At 46.3% G+C, this 25,759-nt stretch overlaps 1 long non-coding RNA gene across 1 annotated transcript; it reads left to right on the forward strand.

The window, feature by feature from the left end:
• The first annotated feature begins 975 nt into the window (after nucleotides 1-975).
• On the forward strand, nucleotides 976-22,550 carry LOC307201161. Its single transcript, XR_013832600.1, has 3 exons — nucleotides 976-1,081; nucleotides 20,001-20,128; nucleotides 22,023-22,550. It is a non-coding gene; the product is annotated as an uncharacterized lncRNA (long non-coding RNA).
• Nucleotides 22,551-25,759: the final 3,209 nt, after the last annotated feature.

A 25,759-nucleotide genomic window follows, 5' to 3' on the forward strand; every position in this document is an offset into this window, starting at 1 on the left:
TCCTGGGGGGCCATCCCCCCCGTGGCCTGGGAGGCTACCGGGGACCCCCCCTCCTCGCCAAGCCGAGACCCTCAAAGAAGAAGCAGCTGCTGCGACCGCCGCCTTCCCATCGCGAGGAAGCAAAAGATGGGAAAGGCTTGGGGGGGCGCAGCGCAGGCCAGCCCCCCCCCCCGAGCTGCTCCCTCCGCCCTCAGCGCCCCTCTTTCGGCAGGGGCAGCGAGGGAGAGCGGCTGGGGGGGGGGCGTTGCAAAGAAGGAAAAAGCAGCCTATGCCCGGAGAGGGCAATGCACGCCGGGGGCGCAGAGAGCTGTGCCACCCCCCAAGGCGGCTCCTTTCCTATTGCCCGCGGGGGGGGGGGGCGAAGAAGGGTCGCTGGCGCTGGGCAATCCGGCGCAAACGCCCCGACGCAGCTTCCTTGCAGCAGCAGCAGCAGCAGCAGCCGCCCCTCGCTCCTCCTTTGCGGGCTTCTGCTGCTTCTGCCCGCCGAGGCTGAACTTCCTCTCCCGGCCCAGGAGGAGGAGAAGGACTGCAAGGACGAGGCGGCGGCGCCTTCCAAACTCCGGCGCTGGATCGATTTCCCCGCCGCTCCGGACGGCAGTAAGAAGCCGAGCCGCTGCGGAATAGTGGGGCGGGGGCGCTGGAGGGGGCAGACTGCTGGCAGGCACCGCGCGTGGTTGCCTCCAAGCGGCCTCCTGCGAGGCGCTGCACTTCCTCACACGAAGCGATTTGCTGATCCGCAATATGGACCGTGGGCTTCTGATTCCGATTAGAAGTTCTGCTTCATCCAGGAGCATAAGAGGAAGCTGCTTTAGGCCAGCAGTCGGGCCCCTGGTTCATCTCCTAGCCCACCAGGGAAGAGAAAAGCCTCTCCTCATAGCTGAGGCCTAATCCTTCCTTTTAAACTGGAGGTGCTGCAGACTGAAGCTCCGACCTGCCTGGAAAGCTGCTGCTCTCCTGCTGACCTGTGAGCCTGGACGCCTCAGTTGGAGGCAATTATTATTAAAAACAGTATATAACCGCTGCAGCCTTGAATATATAGAGCAAAGGGGTTTCAACTAAAGGGGCACCTCAGATCAGCCAGGTAAGTTTTATAAAGGTCATTATTTTAAATAAAAGTGGAAACTTGGGGTTGGAAGAGACCTCAGGAATCATCTTGTCTAGTCCCCTACTAGCAGTAGCCATTCAGCCCCCTGCTCAAAAACTGCCAGTGAAGGAGAGGCCACCGGTTCCCCTCTCCAAAAGCTCAAACCACCAGGGACTTCTTCCTAACATTTAGGCTAAATCCTTTTCCTTCTGATTTGTATCCACTGGTTCAATAGCTACCCTCTGGGAGCAACATAAAATGAATTTGAGCCATTGTGTGTGTAACAGCCCTGCGCATAGTTGAAGGTGGCCATCATAAAAAGGTAAAGGTACCCCTGCCCGTACGGGCCAGTCTTGACAGACTCTGGGGTTGTGCGCCCATCTCACTTAAGAGGCCGGGGGCCAGCGCTGTCCGGAGACACTTCCGGGTCACGTGGCCAGCGTGACATCGCTGCTCTGGCCAGAGCCAGAGCCGCACACGGAAACGCCGTTTACCTTCCCGCTGGTAAGCGGTCCCTATTTATCTGCTTGCACCCGGAGGTGCTTTCAAACTGCTAGGTTGGCAGGCGCTGGGACCGAGCAGCGGGAGCGCACCCCGCCGCAGGGATTCGAACCGCCGACCTTTCGATCGGCAAGCCCTAGGCGCTGAGGCTTTAACCCACAGCGCCACCTGCGTCCCCTGTGGCCATCATATTGCCTCTTAATAGTCTCTTCTCCAGGCCAGCCAACTCCAAGGACTTGTTTTCCACTACAGTGGTACCTCGGGTTACATAAGCTTCAGGTTACAAACCCAAAAACCCAAAAATATTACCTCGGGTTAAGAACTTTGCTTCAGGAAGAGAACAGAAATTGTGCTCCGGCAGCGCGGCGGCAGCTGGTGGCCCCATTAGCTAAAGTGGTGCTTCAGGTTAAGAACAGTTTCAGATTAAGAACAGATCTCCAGAACGAATTAAGTTCTTAACCCGAGGTACCACTGTACTTCATCATCTTTGCCACTCTCCCCTATAGGCACCCCAGTTGCAGTGTCCAGAACAGGACATAGTTAATAATAAAGTCCTTATAAAAGTTGCAGGTGGCAAGCACCATTTTAGCCCAGGGCCTTCTCTCTTGGAAACTTGTACGCTGGATTACTCCCCCCCCCCTTAATTATTTCCCTTATTAAATTGCAGCAAACATTTTGCTTTTTCCTGCATCTGGAGCTGACACAGCAAATCCAAATCAAGTTATCCAATGTACCCTAACTCATTTTCATTTTCCACAAGCCCAACTGTATCCTTGGATCTCCTTGATGTACATGAAGACATTCATTAGAAAATATACCAAGTCAGCGAAGGATTTTGTGCAGCAAGTATCCTCCACTCAATAATAATAATAATAATAATAATAATAATAATAATTTATTTGTACCCCACCCACCTGGCTGGGTTTCCCCAGCCACTCTGGGCAGCTTCCAACAGAAATTAAAAATACATTAAAATGTCACACAGTAAAAACTTCCCTAAACAGAGCTGCCTTCAGATGTCTTATAAATGTCAGGTACTTGTTTTTCTCTTTGACATCTGATGGGAGGGCATTCCACAGGGCGGGTGCCACTACTGAGAAGGCCCTCTATCTGGTTCCCTGTAGCTTTGCTTCTCGCAGTGAGGGAACCGCCAGAAGGCCCTCAGCGCTGGACCTCAGCATCCAGGCAGAACGATGGGGGTGGAGACGCTCCTTCAGGTATACTGGGCCAAGGCCATTTAGGGCTTTAAAGGTCAGCACCAACACTTTGAACTGTGCTCGGAAACATACTGGGAGCCAATGTAGGTCTTTCAAGACCGGTGTTATATGGTCTCGGCGGCCGCTCCCAGTCACCAGTCTAGCTGCCGCATTCTGGATTAGTTGTAGTTTCTGGGTCACCTTCAAAGGTAGCCCCACGTAGAGCACATTGCAGTAGTCCAAGCGGGAGATAACTAGAGCATGCACCACTGGCGAGACAGTCTGTGGGCAGGGAGGGTCTGAGCCTGTGTATCAGATGGAGCTGGTAGACAGCTGCCCTGGATACAGAATTGACCTGCGCCTCCATGGACAGCTGTGAGTCCAAAATGACTCCCAGGCTGCGTACCTGGTCCTGGCACAGTTACCCTATTCAGGACCATGGAGTCCTCCACACCTGCCCACCTCCTGTCCCCCAAAAACAGTACTTCTGTCTTGTTGCCATCCATCCTCCAACCACCTCCAGACGCTCAGACAGGACCTTCACTGCCTTCACTGGTTCTGATTTGAAAGAGAAGTAGAGCTCATTATCATCTGCATATTGATGGACACCCAGCCCAAAGCCCCTGATGATCTCCCAGCGGCTTCATGTAGATGTTAAAAAGCATAGGGGAGAAGATGCAACCCTAAGGCACCCCACAAGTGAGAGCCCAGGGGTCTAAACACTCATCCCCCCCACTACCACTTTCTGGACATGGCCCAGGAGGAAGGAGCGGAACCACTGTATAACAGTTGTGATGGCCTGGGAATCTGATTCAGAAGCTGAACCTGAGGAGTCCCTGCCTCCAGGGCCGGCTGAGCCAGGGCAGGGGCTTGAATCTGAAGGGCCCGCACCTGTGCTGGATCCTTAGGAGCAGACACCAGATGTATCCACTCTGGCTCCGGGGGTGATTGAGGACCCATTGCCTGCAGGTGCTCCTCTCCCAGCCCTGTCAGGGGAAGGTGAAGCTGCCCCTGGGTCCAGTAACCCTCCAGCCTCTCCTGAGCTGCAGAGGCTCAGGGCAGAGAGGTGGAGGGAACTAAGTTCTCTCAGGAGGAGTGCTTGCCTTAAGGCCAGGAGATGCGGGTCACCTGTGGGGCCGGGACCGCCCCTGGCCTCAGAGGAGATAAAGGCCAGTCAGCCCAGTCCCAGGTTGCAGGAGCAACGTTGTTGGAAACCTGTTCCTGCCAGCACCCAGACCTGTTCTTCCGGAGTTCCTGACCACACCCGGCTTCTTGCTTTGGACCCCGCTTCGCCCTTGGTGGACAGTCTCCAGACCCTCAACCCAGGACTGGACTCTGACCACGCCTCTCGGTAACCCCCCCCCCGGGTCCAGCACAACAGTGCTCCCAGCTCCTCTAAACGGTCCAGAAGGATGTTATGATTGATAGTATCAAAAGCCGCTGAGAGATCCAGCAGAACTAGGAAACAGCTCTCACCTTTGTCCCTAGCCCGCCGGAGATCAACAACCAGCGCGACCAAGGCAGTTTCAGTCCCATGGTGAGGCCTGAATCCCGATTGGAAAGGGATCCAAATAGTCCGCATCCTCCAGGCATGCCTAGAGTTGTTCAGCAACCACCCGTTCAATCACCTTGCCCAAGAATGGAAGATTTGAGGCTGGGCGATAGTTGGCCATACTGGCTGGGTCTAAAGATGTTTTTTTTAGGGGTCCCCGCTTCGCCGTAGCGGTCAGACCCGAACTCGTGAAGCAGCCCTCTCTCCGGAGATCGGGGAGAGAGCCGCCATTAAGCGCTGGCGCCGACCGGAAGTCCGTGAAGCCTGTGAACAAGGAGACTCGCGGAAGCCTGTGAACAAGGAGACTCGGTGGGCACCTTTTGCGCCCCCCTTTACTGCAAAAGAGCCTTTTTAAAGGCTCCGGAGGAGCATCGGGGGATCGTGCGGTGCTGAGAGTCGCTACCCAGCCCGTGAAGTGAAGCCGCGTCGCCATAAGCGGAGAGCGCCGATTCCTTCCTGAAATCTGGACTGAAATTGAAATACCCGTAAGTAGGATTGGGAAACCTACTGGGATTACAAAAAAAGTTTGAAATTTGGCTGAAAACGGGGTTGGTAAATAAAGGAAGTCTGCCTCCCCCGGTTTGCATGGCTTTTAAAGCAACGGAACTGGAAAGCTGCAATTGAAGGAAAAATAACTTTGAACTTTTGAATTACCTAACTTTGGCATTGAACTTTAACTACCCCTCCAGCAAGCAGGAGCAGGGGGGGAAGAAAAGGAAACTTGGCTTAACCTGCGTGAGAGGAAATTTAAGTGATTAATTTCTGCTGTCTCTGACTCTGGGAACAGACTGCCTGGGTGAAGCGCTTTGACAGGAACTGTCTGATAGAACCTGCTGCAAAGCGGAGAGCTTAAATAGATACAATTTTTGGGACTTTACAGATACAATTTTTGGGACTTTACAGAAATAAATACTGTTGCAATTGGAAGACTGAAAGTTTCTTTCTCTAAGAGGGTTTTTGGTTTCTTTGTTTCTTCTGCTTATTGGATATAATGTACTGCTCCCTCTAGAGGACTGAAAGGCTACAGTTTGTAACATAGACTGTCAAATAAAAACAAGTCACTGGATTTTTCCACTTAAGAGCTGTTCCTGTGGGAACGACCTTGGGACATGAGTGGTTCCGCAGAAGACATAACAACAAGATCTAAGGCTAAAGCTGCACAAAAGAAAAGAGGCTCAATATCAGGCTTAGCTGGACAGGAGAAAGGAATAAACGCATTCATGGAATCAGTGACTCAAGCATTACTCAAAATAAATGAATCTTTAGGAAATTTGACCAAGCAGAGCACGGAGAATACCAAACAACTGACAGAACTTACAACAAAATTGGACTTGAATACAAAAAGTATTACATCTAACACAGAAACCATAAATAGATTGGTTCAAGAAAACGCTACAATTCGAAAAATTGCAGAAGAGGCTAAAGCCACTGCTGAAAACACACAGGAAAGTTTAATACCAGTCTGCAAGAAGTTGGACCAACATGAGGCGGCCTTGTCTTTGTGGGAGATGCAGAGGAAAGAGAGGAATCTGAGACTTAGGCTGGTCCCTGAAAGTGAAGGGGACAACCTAGTGGACTTTCTCACAAAAGAATTATCAGAATTTTGGCAGGTAAATTCAGAGGAAGACGACTTTAAGATAACAACCGCCTTCAGACTGGGCAGAAGGCAAGGCAGGAAGATCCCAAGGGATTGTCTGATAACTCTGAGATCTAAAGAGGAAAGAGATAAAATTTTAAATTTACATTACCAGAGAACCCTTCAGATTGGAAATGCTTCTGTTCAAATTTACAAGGACATCCCAAAATATATTCTGGAGGTAAGAACTTATTTCAAGAATCTGGTTGACCTGCTGAAGAAGAATAACATACCTTTCAGGTGGGAATTTCCACAAGGCTTGTCGTTTAACTTCAAAGGGAAAAAAGTCAAAATAAGAACAGTGCAAGATAAAGAACAATTCCTAGACAGAAACGAGGAAGACCTTGTCAAAGGAGTGCTTGACTCGACCTCTGATACAGACCTTGGAAACTTGACATTTGGACTGAAATCACCTACGGAAGGAGAACAGCTGCAGGGAGCAGCTGGAGGCAACTAACTAATAATGTCTCTGCAATTTTTAACCTGGAACTGTAATGGGCTCAACCTTCCCAGAAAAAGGCGCGAGGTCTTTCATATTTTGAAAAGAGAACAATTGGATTTGATATGCTTACAAGAAACCCACATAACAAGAGCACACAGAAGACTACTTATAAATAAAAGATTAGGACAGGAATTTATCTCATCAGATAAAGTTAAGAAAAGAGGAGTGGTGATCTATGCAAAGGAAAAATTGGCCCCAAAATTGATCTTTAAAGATGAACATGGAAGAACTTTGGCAATTGAGATACAAATCCAAGGAGAAAAACTCTTGATAGTTGGCATCTATGCACCAAATGAAGGGAAGGCAGAATTTTATAAGAAATTGCATGAGACATTAACGGACTATTTGGATCATAAGGTGATTTTATTAGGAGATATGAATGGCGTGGTCTCTACAAACATGGATAAAGCACAAAGACAGGTGGTCTCTAAGGACGGGAGACTACCTAAGACCTTCTTTGAAATGACTGAAAATATAGATTTGATTGATATCTGGAGAACAAGAAACCCTCTTGAGAGAGAGGGAACATTCTTTTCAGAGGCACAAATGACATGGACAAGAATAGATCAAATATGGATTACTAGTGGAATGGCTCCAAGGATAAAAAAGGTGGAAATCTGCCCAAAGACATGCTCTGACCATAACGCAGTTGTCAGAGCTGCCTCCAGGTCCCAGCTCACAGAGGACCAACGCTAGGCTGTAGTTATGTACAAAAGTCTTTATTGAGGTTCAGTTTCCATTTTAAAGCCGCAGCGCGCAGCTCTACGTCTCGACCTTAGACCGGCGAAGTCCCGTCTGAGTCTCCGCCCCTTCCACACCAGTTTAAGACTCTCGCCTTGCTCCACCTCTTCCTAAGTTCCTTTCTCCTCTGGGCCCTCCTGCCCGCTAGTGTTTCATCCTTCCTGGACTCCTCTGATGCTGACCCTGATGATTCTTCCCCCTCCTTCCGGCGGGCTTTAGGACCTGGTTCCCTATCCGGGCTACCTTCTGTGCCGCTCGCCTGTACATTTGAACTTGGCGCGCGCGCCCAACCTGCAACTTTCCTCTTGACCGTTCCCTCGCTCTCCGATGGAGGCGTGGCCACCCCTGCACCCCTGACTCATCTTCTCTCGCTGGTGGTGAATATGTGGGCTCTGATACCTGGGACTCCTCCCCCCCACTACGCTCTGGTGGGGAAGCTGGTCCTGATTTCCAACTGCTGCTCTGGGAGTCCCCGCTGGCCCCTTGCTTCTGGGGTGTCCCCCTTGGGTCCCCCCTTGCCCTGCCCATCGGCGCCCCCTTCTGTGAATCTTCCGATTCGCTGGAGAGGCTCACGGAATCTATTGGGCTGCTGTCATCCTCTCCTACGCTGCCCTCTGATTGCTCCCCCTCGCTCTCCATCTCCTCTCCTCCCTGCGCTCCCGCTGAGTCCCTGACAGTTTGCTTGTATTTGTTGACGGTTTTATGTTGTTGTTGTTGTTTTGTTTTAAAATTGGAGAATTAATAAAAATTATTATAAAAAAAAGAAGATTTTTTTTTAAGAAGCGGTTTAATGACCGCCTCTTTCAGCGGGTCTGGGAACGCTCCCTCACAGAAGGAAGCATTCACCACCCCACAGAGCCCATCGCCCAGCCCTTCCGGCTTGCTTTTATTAGCCAGGATGGGCAAGGATCAAGGAGACAGGTGCTTGGTTTCACGCGTCCAAGCAGCCTGTCCACATCCCCGGGGGTAACGGATTGAAATTGATTCCTTTCAAGTCGACCAGACAGGGCTCTAGCACTCTCACGACCCGGCCCTGCTCCCATGGTGGTGCCTACCTTCTTCCGAATCTGAGTGACTTTATCTGCAAAAAAACTTTCTGAAATCTTTGCAGGAGATCTTGGGGTCTTTACAAGGCCCAAATGGTAAAGGTGGTTCCGTTAAATTGTGAACTACCTGAAAGAGTCTCCTGCTACTATTTTCTGCAGATGCAATAGAGGCGGTGAAGAAAGTCTTCTTCGCTGTCACTATCGCCGCTTGGTAGGCTCAACGTTGAGCTCTAACCTGTGTCCGGTCCGATTCAGAATGAGTTTTCTGCCACCGGTGCTCTAGCCGTCTCAGCGATTGTTTCCTCACCCCCAGCTCCGGGGGAAACCATGGGGCTGTCCAGGCGCCATGCAATCGGAGAGGGCGCTTCGGAGCCAGACAGTCGATAGACAGATGCGATTAACTCCGCATTCCAATGGGCTACCGGGAAATCAGCTGAAAGACCATCAACATGGAATAAAGCATCCCCTACCACTTTCTGGAAGCCAAATGGATCCATTAAGTTGTGGGGGCGGATCATCCGAAATGGTCCTACCTCCCTGCAGATGGGAAGGGTCGTGGAGAAGTCCAGTTGCACCAGGAAGTGATCTGACCATGGCACTTCTTTTGTGTCAGATCACCCACGCCACTAGAGGTCCATGACTATGAGTTGGGCCAAACTTATTCATGGAGCCCATGCTTTCCACGAAGTTCCAAGCAGCCCCTTGTAAGGTCATGTCAGCATGGAAGTTAAAATCCCCTAGGACAACCAAACTAGGGGTCTCCAGGAGAACATCCGCCACAACCTGAAGCAGCTCGGGCAGGGAATCCTTGGTGCAGCAGGGAGGTATAGGCTGGTATACACATTTAATAAATAATAAATAATAAATAAAACAAGAAACAAAGAGGCAAGAGAGAGAGAAAATAAACAAACCAATAACCCTTTTATCACAATTCAGTAAATTCTTTCCAAAAATTCCATCAGATCTTAATATTAAAGTCCTTTCTATCCTTTTTCCAATTCTTACATCAGCCACCAATGGCCTAGAAGCTTCTTGTCTTGCAGCCATCTCTTTATGTTTAAGCTCCACCACTTGTAGACGTCTTCCATCTTCTCTGACCCTAGCTTCATTTAGTTCTTCCGTAAGCAAAACAGCTTTCCTTTCCAATTTTTCCAGTAGCTGTTGGGATTTGCCTTCCATAGCTATTTCCTGCACTGGCTCCCTGCATTCCAGCTTCTTTCCAACAGGTCCTGTATGTTCCATAAATTCTCCCATTTTTGATATCTCCAAAGCAAATTTTGTTTGAGATTCTGTTCATTTCAGCTTTCAAATCCAAAAGCTGTTGTTAAAGCAGAAGTCATGTGCACATTTTGACAAATGAATGAATGAATGAATAACCCTTGCTATATTTTACATTATTCACTGCCATGCCCATGAAATGGGCTATATATCAGATCTTGATCTCTGTAACCTTCTGTGGTTATGACTTCAAATGAACTTTTTCTTTCTTTTTCCAAGGAAAAGGAACTGTTCCCTTCTGAAACACTTTCGGCATGAAACATTCATGACAAGAACATCAGCTGAAATGATCTTCCACACTTGCCCATCCAGACAACCATCTAATTGGGAAGCAAAGAGAAAAGCCAACATCAGCCCATTAGCAGCATTGCCTTAATAGTTCTGCTTTACACAAATTTATTTCCCCACCCCCTCACAAAATTAGAATTAATGACTTTCTGAGATTGATTGGGATCTTGGGGGATAGTGGACAACATCAGTTACACACCATATTACATCCATTCACTGACTTACTCGGAATAATTGACTGTTGTTTCAATAGAAAGCAGTCCTGTGTGAAAATTCTAAATGGAATCATTTATGAGAAGAGGCACATTAAACTAGCACAGTAGGAAGAAGAAAAAAGCCAGCGGTTTTGAGGCTTTGAAAAGTGCTGGCATTGTTATCAAAGGAAAACGTTCTAAGTTCATAATGGCAGGGCAAATATATAAATTGGAGCAAGGTATTCAGGACTTGGTGTGACACATCTTGGTTCGACTTCTGGGGTGATTTTGTGCAGCGAGGCATCAGGAGGAAGATCTCAGGATTAGCTAGTAGATATCTAGGCAATCTGCAGTAAAGCAGGAAGGATTTCTGATTCCCAATTATTTAACAAAAGCAGCAGCAGAATGACTTATTTCCACTTTAATTAGGCTTCTGAAATGAAGAAAGCTAACCAGGAGCAGACTTTTATGTGAAAAGTACCTCCTCAGAGGCATTTGCAGGTAGGGTTGGGAGCAGTCTCACCAAGTAGGGGCAGCGGGCAGGCCAGGCCCACTTGAATATTTTCAATTAAGAGGCCAGGCCCTCTCAAGGCAATGTCAGCACGCTATGGGGCGTGTGCGCATGGCATGAGCATGACGCGGGGCGTGTGGATGTCACGTGCACAGGCTGTAGGGTGTACTGATATCGCGCAGCCTTGGCCCCCTCAATTGCGGAGGCAAATTGGCACATGTGGTTGGGAGAGTCTCCTTGCCTGAAATCCTGGAGAACCACAACTAGCCCATGGGGATGATGCAAAGCTAGATGGGCCACAGTGAAGTGAAGGCCCAAGACAGGTGTTGATCATCATGTGAGCTGCGCACAGGTGGTCTGAATTGAGCGAGCTACCACCATTCCTGTGGAGCCTCCTTTTATTGAGACAAACATGCAAGCTAGGCAAATACATTTTTGGGCTGTGACCTTTACACATCTTCCGTCCCAAAATCGTGGGGTGGTACAAAGCTATTTTGGCACCTGTTCCACAGCATCATTTTCCCCTTGCACAGTGTATGACGTAGGAAACAAAAGGTCTCAGGGAAAAACTTACAGACAGGACACCGCTGACTTCTGAGACCGCAAAGGGTCAGACATAGGTGGAACAATGTACCAGACAGCTGTGGCTTGTCTGGGGGGGGGGGGTTCCCTGCACCCCAGGGTCACGCGTGCAGCCAAACGTGGCTGCCTGCTGGTGGAAAGTGTCTCCCTCCGGACCCCACTGTCCACTCGGCGATATCCCTACACCACAGTTTAACCATTTCTTTTGTTCCTGCACTTGCATAAATGCCATGCACCTTAATGAGTATTGCAAAAACATCCTACCGTGGCTGTGTGCAAACCATTCATTTAACATGCATGCGTGCAAACACACACTGCCCCCCCCCCCAAAAATGTTTTGGGAAATGTGTCTGTTAAGGGTGATGGGAAATGTAGTTCTGTGAGAGGGGAACTACAATTCGAAATATTATTGGGGCAGAGATGCTTAAATGTCTGATAAGCATGTGCTTGGGAGTGCTTTATAGCCTGGAGAGCTCCATGTTCAAGTTCCTGCCCAGCTGGTTCAGCAGTTTTGAAAGCCCCAGTTTTGAAAGCCGCAGTGGCACTGACTTCTGCAAGGCTGGTGGGAGACAAGGAATTGCAACCTGCCATCTGTTCCTCCTCCTCTCCTCCCAAAGAGCTGCATCTCCCCTGCCAACTCCCCCTCCCCCAATAACATTTATTAAATTTCATACAAAGACATAACTTTAACATAAGAGAAAAAAGAAGACAATAATAAAAGAAAAAGAGAAAATAAAATAAAGTAAATAAAGTATTACAGACCTCACCTATACCACCACATACATAAATACAATAAGACTTAGTTAATTAATTAAAATCCAACTTCATAAACATATTACTTGACTTCCTCTAATCTCTTCCAACTGAATTTCCTTGTAATTGAATGTAGCAGTTTCCAATATAATTATTCCATATAACAATATTCTGGTCATAATCAAATTTCCTAACTTTTCTTATCATACTGTTTCTTATTTGTTTATTTAATCCTAATTTAATCCTAGGCCTAATTAGTTCTTTAAAGTAGTTACAAATCTTTAATATTACAATATTTATTCAAATAGTCTTTAAATTTCTTCCAATCTTCTTGATATTCCTCTTCTTTCTGGTCGCGGATTCTCCCATTGAGATCAGCCAACTCCATAAAGTCCATCATCTTCATCTGCCATTCTTCTACCGTTGGTAATTCTTGTGTTTTCCATTTTTTGGCTAATAAAATCCGTGCAGCAGTTGTGGCGTACAAAAATACTTTTGCATCTTTTTTGGACAATTCAGAACCTGTTATTCCAAGGAGAAAGGCCTCTGGTCTCTTTGTAAATGTATATTTCATCATTTTTTTAAATTCATTATAATTTTTTCCCCATAAGTCTTTCACCTTGGGACAGGTCCACCACATATGATAGAAGGTACCTTCCTTTTCTTTACATTTCCAACATAGATTATCACAGTTATGGTAAATCGTCGCCAGTTTAACGGGTTAAGTACCATCTATACATCATTTTCATAATATTTTCCTTTAACATTGTACATGCAGTAAACTTAACCCCTTTCCTCCAAAGTTTCTCCCAGTGCTCCAAAGTTAGTTTTATTGCGGCAAAAGCCAGCGACACAGAACACCACAAGGTCAAACAACAGGAAATCAACAACAACATCAAAAAAGGAAAAAAAAATTACACAAGGGAACTTCGCAGTGTGCCATTCAACAAAAGAGATTTACACTTCCTGATTGCTAGAGTGCAAAATTTGGCCACCTCATATGATATTGAGCTTGAGGAATCTTCCAGAAGGTATTTTCGTAGAATTTCGGGGGAGGATTCCAAATAATGTTGTAGGAGTATAAATTTTGATAAAAGTGGCAAAATAAGTTGAACTCGTTCTTCACTATAAAATTCGCAAAATAGAAGGATGTGAGTGACAGATTCTACCTTATTAGACATACAGGGGCAGAGACGCACATGCATTGGTGCCCGCGTAAATTTGCCGTACAGCACTGCTGAGGGCATTGTCTCAAAGCGGGCTCTGGAGAAAGCCCATCTATAAGCTTCGTTAGTGATGTTAGTTAAGTAAGGGGCAGCTGCAAAATTAGGCCAAGCTTTTAAACATCTATACGTCTGCGGAAGTAGGGCTTCTTGTTGTTGTAATGCGACATCGTAAAGTCTCTGAGTGATAATTACTTTTGCCTTGTTCAGAGTTCCGTTAAAAAGATTTTCAGGGTTTAGGCCAATTTGTTTGATCTTGTTAGTTATTTGCATAAGCCAAGGAGGATAGGGAACTGCGGCCAGGAGGTAAGGTGACAGTCCCTTAGGATTGTAATGGATTTTCAGCCAGAGGGATATTGCTTGCTCCCAGACTTTTAATTCCATTCTGGGCAGTCCTGCCTCTTGCCTTAAGACTGCATTAGGTGTACACTTTGGGGTAGCAAATAATGATCTTAAGAATTTTGATTGTACTGTTTCAAGAGTCTTAAGGTTGGCAGAAAGGCTAATTTGAGAGCCATACAGGAGTTGGGCTAAAGATTTTGCCTGGAAAACTTTAAGGGCCATCGGGAGGAAGCCAGCTCCTTTCTTTCTGAATAATCTAAGGGTGGCATTTGCACTTCTTCCTGCTGATATAGCTGATGTGGTCAGGTGTGTTGACAATTTGGCGTTATAAGAGAAAGTAATGCCTAAGTATTGGAAGATCTTAGTCTGTTCAATGGCGTTTCCCTTTACGCTCCAATTATCTTTCCTGAAGGAGCGGTTAAAATGTACAATTTTGGTTTTGGCAAAGTTAATTGTTAACAGCTCAGTGTTACATTGGTCACTAAACTTTCCTAAGGCACGTTTCAGACCCACTTTGGTTTGAGAGAGAAGAACAGCGTCATCCGCATACATTAAAACTCCCAGTGCTCCGTCATTATGTTATGTCTCCCTTGAGTGCTTCATATTTCATCCTTTGTTGGCCCAGCCCCACCGCAGACAAGGACAAGCAATTGGAGTGATATTAGCCAGGCAGGGCAGTTCATCGGGCTTTTTGTCTCCTGATACCCTGCTGCTAGACTGTCAGCCAGTGGTGCAAAGCCTTGAGTGTATTAGCTCTTTCCCTGCCCAGGGCACTCTCTTTCTCCAGATGCCTCCACTTCTTTGGCCTGAAATCAGCTTGTGGTGCCAGCAAGCCTATGCTACAAATATGGAAACTTGGAAACCTAATTAACATTCATTCATTGAAACGGAGAGTTTTTTCATGCAGAGAGAGAGAGAGAGAGAGGGAGAGAGAGCAGGTCTGGTGTCCAGGGTCAGCCTGTTCAAAAAGCCCACAGCCCAGAAGGGAGGGGATCATTTACAAGGCCAGACCAGGGTGTGCACCATTCATGCTTGAACTGCAGGTCACCCTATGCACTGGAATGGGGCAGTTTTGGTATGCAACAATGGTACTGAATACCAGTGTTGGTAGTGTTTTTATATATGTTGGAAGCCGCCCAGAGTGGCTGGGGCAACCGTCAGATGGGCGGGATACAAATAATAAGTTATTATGAATGAATGAATGAATGAATGAATGAATGAATGAATAATAATAATAGTGACCCCCACTTGAGAAAACAGGGTCTTATAAGTAACACCCCCCATTGCCCTGTGTTATGCAATGAGACACCAAGGAGTTTTGTGTCCGTTTTTCAGGGGGTCCTCAACAGACCAGTCAATTGGGGCGGGGGGCCTCTGTGGTGGAACTGATGCTGATGCTCTGCATGCAGAAGGCACCATGTGGGCTCTGTTTCCAGGCAAGGGGCTCTTGAATAGATACTGATATTATACAAAAAAATGGGGTTGGCTTTTACAGCCCAACTCCCCATCATGGGATTCCGTGTCCCCTAAGCCCATCATTTAATCAGATAAGAAGGGATGGAGGCAGGAACCAATCAAAGCAAGGCAGATCTTTATTTTTCTGTTGCAACAGTCCCCCCTGCCTCCCTGCAACTTGCAAGGAGGTGAGGTCCCAGTTGACAAAGACTTTTGAAATTGCCCAAGCCACTGACCACTGGTCCTGTTAGCTAGGGATGAAGGGAGTTGTAGTCACAAAATATCTGGTGGGCCGAGTTTGCCTATGCCTACCTTAGTCAAAGACCACGTAAAAATATCATACCTCACAGAAAGGTATCTACAACAGATAATATGCCCGTAAGATAGGATTTGAAGGATTTGTAAGTGAAAAGAACTATTGGGAAAGGTTTTTCCAAGATACTTCCTTCTGTAGAGAAATATTTGGGGTCATTAAGTGTCAAAATTACTTCAGGATTGCTCTCCTGTACTATTTCAGACATGTGGTTTATATACTTATGGATGTGTGTTTACCTTGTGCACTTATGAATATTCATTTTGTTAATGACACCTTAGAATTCTTATAACACCAGGGACCACCTATAGCCCTCTGCCAGGGACCATCATCCCACCTGGTGATGGTGCTGAGTTCCATAAGGCATAGTGTGAAGACTTTTGGTTTGTCCTGAGCCTACTGTGCATCAGTTTCATTTGTGGAGCCCAAGTTCTATTTGCATGTGAAACTCTCCAACCACTGGGGACTTCCGGGTTAGCGCCTCCAGCAATGGCGGAGCTCCTCCGAACAGGAGGATCTTGCTCCGTGAAAAGTAGGGTCTGAACCGCCACGGCGAAGGTGGAGACCCACTGAAATCACAGGCGGAAGAAGCCTGTGAACTTGGGATTCAGCTGGCACCCTTTGCGCCTCCCCTACTTGCGGGGAAACCCTGTTTTTCGGGATCCGGAGCGATGTGGGGTGAGCGGCGTGGTGCTTTGAATCGACTGCTTCTTTCACGGAGTGAAGCCGCATTGCTGCTGCCAGAGAGCGCTGACTTTTTCCTGTGGACAATTGGACTTTACCCGTGAGTAAACCCGTGAGTAGTACGGAAAATTGGATCTTTAAATACCTTAATTTGACATCGAACGGGGAAGGTTCAAAACAGGAAGTCCGCCTTCCCCTTTTGTAAATAGACTGAAGCAAAGAGCTTACAAGTTAAGGTCTTGGAAAGCCTTATGTAAAGGATTAAACTTCCATTGATTGAAACTATTAGACCCCCCTTGGAAGCGGGAGAAGAGGGGGGGAATTTTGGACCGTGTATCCTGAAGGAGAGAGTGATTAGAATTAAATTGCCACTGCTCTGAACCTGGGAACGGACTGACAGTGATTGACATTTTGGGAGAGTTCATTGACAGTGAAGAGAACGGATGTTGACAGTCGGTTGAATAAGAGAAATATATTGTTTCCATTGTCAGCTTCTGTGTTTAAAAGGGAGGAAGAGTAACTGAAAATTGAAACCAACTTTACTTTTTGAACTTTCTTTGAAAGGATTGATACAAGTGGAGACTGTTTCCCTCTAGAGGGAGCTTTTGAAACTGTTACAAGAGTGGAGCTGGGAAATCTCCAGCTGCTTGATAAGAAGTGTGGGAACTAGAGATTGACCTTGGACATTCGAGAATGTCGACAGGAGAAGCCGTAGTAAATGCATTTTGCAAGATAAACTATTTGCTGGAACAGCTGCATAAAAAATTGGATGTTATGATTACTAAAACTGACATTTTGGGACCAAAAGTGAGCACCAATACAGAAATTATTCAGGATTTGACACAGGAATCTATTTTAGCAGGACAAATTGCTGAAAAGGAGAAGGAGAAAGTTGCTGTTGTCGAACCTAAAGCAATACAAGGGGGAGCCTTAGTCTTACAGAGGCAAATCGAAGACTATAAGTTGAGGCCCTTTATGATTGAAACTAGAAAAAGTCAGACTCTGAAGATCGGAGCCTGGCCTGGACTGGAAAAGGAAAGTTGGAAAGATTCCTCTATGCAGGGATTAACTGACTTTTGGAATATGGACTTGGGTCAGGAGGAGATTGGAGCTTGGGGGGCCTTTGGAGTTGGAGGAATTTTGAAATATGCCCTGAAATACCTTATGGATCCTAGCTTTAATTGTGGAAATTTGGCTGACCTGTCGAGAGGGAGTGGAGGTGTCGTTGGATTGGAGTTTCCTCGAGATCTGCTCTTTAGCATCAAAGAATATGAAGAAGAACTGCAGAAGGGATGTGGAAAAGAGTTAAGAGCCTCGGACATAAGATCTCCAGGTTGATGGACTGTATGGAGTGGACGGAAGTGTCTGTCAGAGCCCGAGACCGGGGAGAGGAGATGGTGGAAGAAGATTGGAAGATTTAAAGTCTATATATAGAAATATTGTAAAATTAATGAGTGACAGGAAAATGTTGGAATGAATTTTTATGGCCTTAGTAGAAATGCTATAAGGAGTTAAGTTTAAATAAGTATACTAATTTTAATGGAAATAAGATTAAAAATATGTTAAGACATTTATATGATAGAAAATGGAGAAAGATGGAAAGGAATTGCTAAAACAATTAATGGAAGTGGAATACAAAGAGGGAGGTGAGAGGAGGTCGATGATATAAGGGAATGAAAGTTAGAACATGGAAAAGGTATGATGTATGTTTTTAAATTGTTTTTGTTTTGTTTAGTTCATTGTGTTGGGTGATGTGTTGAGGCTGTGTTTTGTATGGTTTATATATTGTATTGTATTGTTTTTTTCTTGTTCTTGTTTTTTGTTTGTTTTGTTTTTGTTTTTCTCTTTTTTCTCTTTTTCCTTTTTAAAAAGTAATAAATATTATTTTTTTAAAAAAAGAAACTCTCCAACCACTTTCTGCACTGTACCATGTAACTGACAGGCTTCAGTATTGGTCCCACCTTAGTATTGGTGACCCGTGGAACTTGTCCAGCTATTGCTGCCCTCCAACTCCCACCAGCCCCAGCCTGTAGAGCCACTGGTCACAGGGAAGAGTGCAGCCAGAATCCAATAGCACATTCCAGAGGACACCAAGTTCCTCATCCCTGTTCTGAACTAAGAGGTCCCCAATGCACTTTGAGCATTTCCTCCCCCCCCCCATTGCTTTAGTTGCCCCTCTCTGTCATATTTGCACAAAGACCACCATGGAGAGTCAGCAGCACTCAGTCATTAGATATGGGGTGACCAGGCAGCCATCTGCTAGGGGTGCTCTGGGTCTGGGTTTCCGGGAGGGTTGGTTTAGATGTCCTGCAAAGTTTCACCTAAGTCTAGGATCCTATGAAATCATTCATGGATGGATGAGAAAAGCTGCCTGTCACCAGGGGCAAAGGAATGCTAACCAGCACCCGGGACAGGGTTTCGGGGGCAGGACAAACTGCCCAGCGGCGCTTGCACCATATGTACGGCGCATGCACGGTGCTACTACATATTGTGCATGCACATGCACAGTACGGTATAGCACTGTGCATGCGCTGTGGGGCAGTTTGCCGCCGGAGCCGCTTAAGTGCCGTACAGACGGCAGCAGGATCCTCTGCTCATGGCTGCAGTGGCAGCGGAGGGATCTGTACGAGTGCCATACGAACCGCTTGAGTGCCATGCAGACGGCAGTGGGATCCCGCCACCGCCACAGCCATGAGCGGAGGATCCTCTGCATGTGGCGGTGGCAGCGCGATGGCAGCGACTTGTGCCCCCTGCAAGGTGCCTTCTTGTCACTCCCCTTAGAGATGGCACGCGGGGCAGACCTCCCCCGCCCCCCTTCCTCCACTACTGCCCATCACAATCACACACACCCAGCCCAAGCCAGCTCTGTTAATGACGGGTGTACTTAGAAGTGTGCATCAGTGCAGTAAAGCTACAATCCACAGCCTCATCCCCCAATCCATGCAATGAAGGTTGGGGCTTGCATTCCTTGTGGGGGGCCAGGGACAGAGTGGATCACCCAGAGGATTTCCTTCTCTCAACAAAAAAAAGAGCCATCTCAGCCCACAGGCACTAATTTTAGCACTAAACACCTTCTATAATAGTCCTCTAAAACCTTCTTAGGGAGGTGGGTGGCGCTGTGGGTTAAACCACAGAGCCTAGGACTTTCCAATAGGAAGGTCGCGGTTCGAATCCCCGCGACGGGGTGAGCTCCCGTTGCTCGGTCCCTGCTCCTGCCAACCTAGCAGTTTGAAAGCACATCAAAATGCAAGTAGATAAATAGGTCCGGCGGGAAGGTAAACAATGTTTCTATGTGCTGCTCTGGTTCACTAGAAGCGGCTTAGTCATGCTGGCCACATGACCCGGAAGCTGTACGCCAGCTCCCTCGGCCAGTAAAGCGAGATGAGCGCCATAACCCCGGAGTCGGTCATGACTGGACCTAATGATCAGGGGTCCCTTTTAAAACCTTCTTGGGAATGCCACTCAAGTCCTCAGGCATCACAGCAACTGGTAAGAGGAGAGATTCCACGTCCCCAGCTGGCTTACAGGAGAGGTGGCGAAGGTCCAGCAGAAAGGTCCTTGGGGCTATATGTGCTAATGCAATTTCAAAAAACAAATCAATCAGAAACCAGCACTTATGTAGCATGTTCTGAATGTTCAAGGAAAGTCTGCATGTGTCCTGTTTGAAAGAGGGCAGTCCGCTATTTGGAAGCAGTCCTCTCTTTGAAAGACTGTCCAGCCCAAGATCAGTTTAAAGAGGAAGAGCCATCAGAAGGGAGAGCAAGGGTGTCTGCAGTAGATGTCCTCAATAATCGCATCATCGTGATGTTGGAGAAGGCCTTACTTGGTCATAACAGTGGCTACTGGGGAACCCATAAAAGAAAGAGTGCTCAGACCCATAAAATGCACAGGCTTATAGAAAGGCATTCCCTCACCTTAGCTTTCTTTACACATGTAGAAATTAAGTCACATTCTCAGAGGAGAAGCTTGCATTATCAGAGCTGGATGCCTGATTCAGAAAGAAGAGTTTTTCCTGCATAACATCATTGACACATTTGTAATACAGTCTGAGTAAGCAGATTCTCCTAACAATATCCTTTCACACACTTGGTTACAGTTTTTACATCTCTTCCCATGCAGGCTATCAAAGTATGTACTGGAACCTTCCGTGTGCAAAGCTTGTGCTTTCAGCCTTCCCCTGCTTTCAGATCTGGAGTCTGATCGCCAAAGAAGAAGAAGCTCTTATCTCCACATCACAGTAGAAGCAGGTAGGAGACTGCTGGCGAGAGTGAGAGCTAAGGCTTTCCACTGAGTTTATCACAGCAGAGGTCAGATTAGAATCATAAAAGTGTTGGGAGGTACCCCCAAGGGTCATCTAGTCCAACCCCCTGCAATGCAGGAATCTCAGCTAAAGCATCCAGGACAGATGGCCTCCAAGGAAAGAGAGTCCACAACCTACCGAGGGAGACCATTCCACTGACAAGCAGCTCTTACGGTCAGAAAGTTCTTCTTGATGTTTTGTCAGAAACTCCTTTCTTCTAACTGGAAGCCATTGGTTCGAGTCCTGCCCTCCAGTGCAAGAGAAAACAAGCTTGCTCCCTCTTCCATGTGACAGCCCTTAAGATATTTGAAGATGGTTAACATATCTCCTCTCAATCTCCTCTTTTCCAGAATAAACATGCCCAGCTCCTTCACCATTCCTTATAAGGCTTGGTTTCCAGATCCTTGATCCTCTTGGTTGCACTCCTCTGCACACCCTCCAGCTTGTCAACATCCTTCTTAAATTGTGGTGCCCAGAATTGGGCACAGTATTCCAGGTGTGGTCTGACCAAGGCAGAAGAGAGTGGGACTATGACTTCCCTCTTAATGCTACCTAGAAGAACATTAGCTTTTTTTTTGCTGCTGCATCACACTGTTGACTCATGTTAAGTTTGTGGTCCACCAAGACCCCAAGATCCTTTTCACATGTACTGTTAGTAAGTCAGGTGCCTCCATCTTATACTTGTGCATCTGGTTCTTCATGCCTAACTGCAGAACCTTACTTTTGTCCCTATTGAAATTCATCTTGTTACCTTGGGCCCAGTTCTTCAATCTGTTAAGGTCATTTTGAATTCTGATTCTGTCTTCTGCAGCATTAGTTCCCTCTCCCAGTTTGGTGCCTGCTGCAAATTTGATGAGCATCCCCTCTATTCCTTATAAAGACGTTGATTCAAAATGTGGACTCTACCAGACTTCAATGATATGAGGCTTATATAAACCATGTGCAGGACTGGCATACCAGACAGTTGCTGGGGCTTCTGGTGCCCTAGCAGGACTTATCACTGGCAGGTGGACAGCTGTGAGCCACCCACTATTTTAGTTAACCACAGTTCCCTTGGACAATACTACACTGGGGCATTGTGAGTAAATTTAAAAGTCATTTAAAACTATCCAAGTTGGCAGCCATCACTACTTCTTGGGAGAGTGAATTTCATAGTCTGACTATGCACTTTGTGAAGAAGTCATTCTTTTAATCTGTTCTATATCTTTCAACATTCAGCATCTTTGGATCATTCCATTGGATTCTAGCATTATTTATGAGTGAGGAAGAAAAACTTCTCTCTGTTCAGATTCTCCACATAATTGTATGCCCTGCTAAAGGGCAGGAAACAACAAGAAGGAAGCAGCTGGAGGGAATGACTTACGGTTTCCGTTACAGTATCTCTATACTAATGCACAGAGTACAGGAAATAAGCAAGACAAATTTGAGCTTTTAATACAAAATAGAAAATATGACCTAATAGGCATTAGTGAAACATGGTGGGATGAGACTCATGACTGGAATGTAGAAACTGAGCAAAAAGAAGACACAGGTAACTTTTGTTCTGTGAGCTTAGCACTGATAAATCTCCTGGGATAGCTGAGTTGGTAGAGCATGACACTCTTAATCTCAAGGTAATGGATTTGAGTCCCAAAAGTTTCCCGCATTGCAGGGGGTTGCACTAGATGACCCTTGTGGTCCTTCCAACTCTACAATTCAATGAATCTATGAAAGGTCCTAGAACAGATAATTAAACGGTTGGTCAGTGAGCACTTATAAAAGGATTTTGTGATTGCTAAGACCCAGCATGGGTTTCTCCAAAACAAGTCATGCCAGATGAATCTCATTTCTTTTTTTGATAGTTACAAGCTTGTTGGATCAGAGGAATGCTGTGAGTTTCATTAAGGCTTTTGATAAACCCCCCTCCCCCCAATATTATTGTAGAGAAGCTGGTAAAATGTGGACTGGATGAGGTAACTGTTAGATGGCTTTGTAGCTGGTCAAGTTACTGGAAACCAAGTCTTAGGAGAAATGGTTGATGGAGTTGGGTATGTTTAGTCTGGAAATGCCCCTTCATGAATCACTGCCTTGCCGTGGCGAAGGGGCTTGAATAGCTCAGAGAAGCTATGAACTATGCCATGCAGGGCACCCAAGATGAACAGGTCATAGTGGAGAGTTTTGACCAAACGTGATCCACCTGGAGGAGGCACCGGCAAGCCACTCCAGTATCCCTGCCAAGAAAACTCCATGGACAAAGGCAACAGGCATATAAAAGTTATGACGCTGGAAGATGAGCCCCTCAGGTCGGAAGGCGTCCAACATGCTACTGAGGAAGAGCAGAGGACAAGTACAAGTAGATTCAGAGCTGATGAAGCGGCTGGGCCAAAACCGAAAGGTCTCTCAATTGCGGATATGCCTGGAAGCGAAAGGAAAGTCAAATGCTGTAAAGAAAAATATTGCATAGGAACCTGGAATGTAAGATCCATTAACCTGGGTAAGTTGGATGTGGTCAAAAATGAGATGGCAAGAATAAATATTGACATCCTGGGCATCAGTGAACTAAAATGGACGGGAATGGGCGAAATCAGTTCGGATGACCATCATATCTACTACTGTGGGCAAGAATCCTGTAAAAGGATAGTCAACAAAAGAGTGGCGAGCGCTGTAATGGGATGTAATCTCAAAAATGATAGAATGATCTTGATACGAATCCAAGGCAGACCGTTTAACATCACAGTAATCCAAGTTTATGCACCAACTACTGGTGCTGAAGAAACTGAAATTGACCAATTCTATGAAGACTTACAACACCTTATAGAAGTGACACCAAAGAAGGATGTTCTTCTCATTATAGGGGAATCAAGAGATAAAAGGAACAACTGGCAAATTTGGCCTTGGAGTTCAAAACGAAGCAGGGCAAAGGCTAATAGAGTTCTGTCAAGAGAACAAGCTGGTCATCACAAACATGCTTTCCCAACAACACAAGAGACGACTCTACACATGGACATCACCAGATGGGCAGCATCGAAATTTGATTGGTTATATTCTCTGCAGCCAAAGATGGAGAAGCTCTATACAGTCAGCAAAAACAAGACCTGGAGCTGACTGTGGCTCAGAGCATCAGCTTCTTATAGCAAAATTCAAGCTTAAACTGAAGAAAGTAGGAAAAACCACTGGGCTGGTAAGATACAATCTAAATCAAATCCCAGTGGAAGTGAGGAACAGGTTTAAGGATTTAGATTTAGATTTGGTGGACAGAGTGCCTGAAGAACTATGGATGGAGGCTCGCAACATTATACAGGAGGCAGCAACGAAAACCATCCCAATGAAAAGGAAATGCAAGAAAGCAAAGTGGCTGTCCAACGAGGCCTTACAAAAAGCGGGGGTGGGGGGGAGAAGGCAAGCAAAATGCGAGGGAGATAGTGAAAGATAGAGGAAATTGAATGCAGATTTCCAAAAAATAGCAAGGAAAGACAAGAAGGCCTTCTTAAACGAGCAATGCAAAGAAATAGAGGAAAACAATAGAATGGGAAAAACCAGAGATCTGTTCAAGAAAATTGGAGCTATGAAAGGAACATTTCGTACAAAGATTACCATAATAAAGGACAAAAGTGGCAAGGACCTAACAGAAGCAGAAGACATCAAGAAGAGGTGGCAAGAATACACAGAGGAATTATACCAGAAAGATATGGATGGCTCGTATACCCCAGGTAGTATGGTTGCTGACCTTGAGCCAGACATCCTGGAGAATGAAGTCAAATGGGCCTTAGAAAGCACTGCTAATAACAAGGCCAGTGGAAGTGATGGTATTCCAGCTGAACTATTTGAAATTTTAAAAGATGATGCTGTTAAGGTGCTACACTCAATATGCCAGCAAATTTGGAAAACTCAACAGTGCCCAGAGGATTGGAGAAGATCAGTCTACATCCCAATCCCAAAGAAGGGCAGTGCCAAAGAATGCTGCAACTACCGCACAATTGCACTCATTTCACACGCTAGCAAGGTTATGCTTAAAATTCTACAAGGAAGGCTCAAGCAGTGTGTGGACTGAGAACTCCCAGAAGTGCAAGCTGGATTTCGAAGGGGCAGAGGAACCAGAGACCAAATTGCAAACATGCGCTGGATTATGGAGAAAGCTAGAGAGTTCCAGAAAGACATTTACTTCTGCTTCATTGACTATGCAAAAGCCTTTGACTGTGCTGACCACAGCAAACCATGGCAAGTTCTTAAAGAAATGGGAGTGCCTGATCTGTCTCCTGAGAAATCTCTATGTGGGACAAGAAGCTACAGTTAGAACTGGATATGGAACAACGGATTGGTTCAAAATTGGGAAAGGAGTACAACAAGGCTGTATACTGTCTCCCTGCTTATTTAACTTATATGCAGAATTCATCATGCGAAAGGCTGGGCTGGATGAATCCCTACCTCGAATTAAGATTGCTGGAAGAAATATCAACAACCTCAGATATGCAGATGACACAACCTTGATGGCAGAAAGTGAGGAGGAATTAAAGAATCTTTTAATGAGGGTGAAAGAGGAGAGCACAAAATATGGTCTGAAGCTCAACATCAAAAAAAACGAAGATCATGGCCACTGGTCCCATCACCCTCCGACAAATAGAAGGGGAAGAAATGGAGGCAGTGAGAGATTTTACTTTCTTGGGCTCCATGATCACTGTAGATGGTGACAGCAGCCACAAAATTAAAAAACGCCTGCTTCTTGGGAGAAAAGCAATGACAAACCTAGACAGCATCTTAAAAAGCAGAGACATCACCTTGCCAACAAAGGTCCGTATACTTAAAGCTATGGTTTTCCCAGTAGTGATGTATGGAAGTGAGAGCTGGATCATAAAGAAGGCTGATAGCCGAAGAATTGATGCTTTTGAATTATGGTGCTGGAGGAGACTCTTGAGAGTCCCAAGAAGATCAAACCCATCCATTCTGAAGGAAATCAGCCCTGAGTGCTCACTGGAAGGACAGATCGTGAAGCTGAGGCTCCAATACTTTGGCCACCTCATGAGAAGAGAAGACTCCCTGGAAAAGACCTTGATGTTGGGAAAGATGGAGGGCACAAGGAGAAGGGGACGACAGAGGACGAGATGGTTGGATAGTGTTCTCGAAGCTTCCAGCATGAGTTTGACCAAACTGCGGGAGGAAGTGGAAGACAGAGAGTGCCTGGCATGCTCTGGTCCATGGGGTCACGAAGAGTCGGACATGACTAAAGGATTAAACAACAACAACAGTCTGGAAATGAGGAGACTGAGAGAATAGCCATCTTCAACTATCTAAAGGGCTGTCACATGGAAGAGGATGCAAGCTTGTTTTCGCCTGCTCTGGAGAGTAGGACTCAAACCAATGGCTTCCAGTTAGAAGAAAGGTGATTCTGATCAAACATCAGGAAGAACTCTCTGGCACTGTTTGACAGTGGAACGGTCTCTCGTGGAAGGTGGTTCCTTCCAACTCTACAATTCTATAATTCTGTGATGCATGTCACCTCTTGCTTGCCTTTCATCATAAAAGCCTCTAATCCTGTAACCTTTCCTTCTATGGGTGACACTCCGTCCCCTTGATCACATGGGTTGCCCTTTTCTGAACCTTT

The sequence above is a fragment of the Podarcis cretensis genome (genome assembly GCF_951804945.1).
Source record: "Podarcis cretensis genome assembly, chromosome: 13".
Classification (NCBI taxonomy): domain Eukaryota; kingdom Metazoa; phylum Chordata; class Lepidosauria; order Squamata; family Lacertidae; genus Podarcis; species Podarcis cretensis.